Source organism: Penaeus japonicus, unplaced genomic scaffold, assembly GCF_977035675.1.
Source record: "Penaeus japonicus unplaced genomic scaffold, GWHDUDI00000001_assembly GWHDUDI00000001, whole genome shotgun sequence".
Lineage (NCBI taxonomy): Eukaryota > Metazoa > Arthropoda > Malacostraca > Decapoda > Penaeidae > Penaeus > Penaeus japonicus.
The window spans coordinates 53,670,360-53,672,482 of NW_028234403.1; the positions used below are offsets into that span (position 1 = coordinate 53,670,360).

At 39.6% G+C, this 2,123-nt stretch overlaps 1 pseudogene; it reads left to right on the forward strand.

The window, feature by feature from the left end:
* The first annotated feature begins 507 nt into the window (after positions 1 to 507).
* Positions 508 to 2,123, forward strand: part of LOC147472570 (uncharacterized) — an 18,032-nt pseudogene continuing 16,416 nt past the window's right edge.

Below are 2,123 nucleotides of genomic sequence, written 5' to 3' on the forward strand. Positions count from 1 at the left end.
AATCTGGATATAACTGTACTGAACACAAACATAAAAAGGGGGCGTGTATATAATCTGGATATAACTTTACTGAGCACATACATAAAAAGGAGCGTGTATATAATCTGGATATAATTATACTGAACACAAACATAAGAAAGGGAGCGTGTATATAATTTGGATATAACTTTACTGAGCACATACATAAAAAGGAGCGTGTATATAATCTGGATATAACTATACTGAGCATAAGCATAAAAAAGGGGCGTGTATATAACCTGGATATAACTATACTGTTATCCTCACTCCCATCCTTCGTCCCTCTTTGAATTTACACATCTATTACAAAAATAAGTAAGTAAATAAATGAATAAATAAATAGAATAAAAAAACTTCCAGCTCTAAAGATTAAAGTATATCTACATAAAGCGGGAACATCACATGTATACAGAATTTTAAATCTTTACATTTGAGGAGAGCAATATAACGAGATAAATTTTCACCCATACTATTATAAGTCTAACTAACATGAATAAGTCTACTAGGAGTTGGCAAATAGGTGAGGTTCTACTTCCGAGAGGTTCACAAAGGTTCAAGTTTAGGAACCACTATGTTTCCTATGAGCTGTTGTTGGCAGGCACGTCTGTGAGGGAGGGTGGGGGGAGGAGGGGGAAGGGGGAGAGGAACCTGTTAATGTTTTTTTTTTTTTTTAAGATTGAAGTCGGTTCTTACTTACTTTCTTACTCTTTGTTTGTTTATTTTTTTGTGAGTTTAGGAGCTTTGTGTTTGTTTGTGTATTGTGTAGTATTTGGTGTTTTATTTTATTTATTTATTTTATTTTTTATTTTTTTTTTGTTCCCTGTGTGTGTCTGTATCTGAATCATTCTTTCTTTCTCTTATACCTTCCGTCTTTCTATCCCCTTTTTCTCTTTTGCTCTTTTCTCCTCCTCCATTTATATCCCTCCTTCTCTTTCTCTCTTTCCTGCTGTCTCTCTCCCCGTCTCTCCTTCATTATCATCATCTTTATCTCTCTCTCTCTCTCTCTCTCTCTCTCTCTCTCTCTCTCTCTCTCTCTCTCTCTCTCTCTCTCTCTCCCTCTCCCTCTCCCTCTCCCTCTCCCTCTCCCTCTCCCTCACCCTCTCCCTCTCCCTCTCTCCCTCTCTCCCTCTCCCCCGCCCTCTTCCTCTCCTCCCTTCCCCTCCGTCTCTCCTCCTCCTCTCCTCCCCTCCATCCTCCCTCCACCCCCCCTCCACCCCCCGCCCTCCAAACGCCAGTCATTACACCCATCTCAGGACATTCTGCAAAAATCTTGCAATTCCGTGCAGATTTCTCGCTTCCTGAATCACACCCCGGTGACACCTGTGGACTCTAAGGGTCAAGCTCCGTTTTCTGTAAATTTTGGAAAAGGAAAAGGAAGCGAAAAGAAGAGAAGAAAAGGGGATGGGAGGTAAAAAAAAAAAAAACACCTGTGGACTCTAAGGGTCAAGCTCCGTTTTCTGTAAATTTTGGAAAAGGAAAAAAGAAGCGAAAAGAAGAGAGTGGGAAGGATAGAGCGGGAAAACGAGGGAATAAAGCAAATGAAAAGAATGGGGAAAATGGGAGAAGAGAGTGGGAAGGATAGAGTGGGAAAACGAGGGAATGAAGCAAATGAGAAGAAAAGGGGATGGGAGGTAGAAAAATGGGGGACGAGATATAAGCGGAAGAAAAGTGTAGAAAATGACGAGAAGAAAAAAAATAATCGTAAAGTCGATAAGGAGCAAGAACAAACAAGAACAAAAGGAGGGAAATGACAAGAAAAAAGGAAAAGAATGAAAAGAAAATGAGAGACGAAAGAACATCGCAAAGCAAAACAAAAGATGAGAAGACAAAAGGAAGAAGAAAATGCAAATAACAATAGGAGAAGAGCTATTTAGAATTCTCTGACTCTTGCATAAGAAGCACAAATGTTGCAAACTGACTGGGAAAGCAAGAAAATAAGAGTAAATTCCACGCGCAGTGAATCTGTTTATTTTGTGTCTCTGAATCATTCTCTCTTTCTCTCCTTTCTCTCTTTCTCTCTTCTCTTTCCCCGCCCTTGCTTCTCTCTATTGTTAACTTTCTTCTTATCCCACTTACTTGTCTCTCTCTCTTTCTATTTTTGTCTG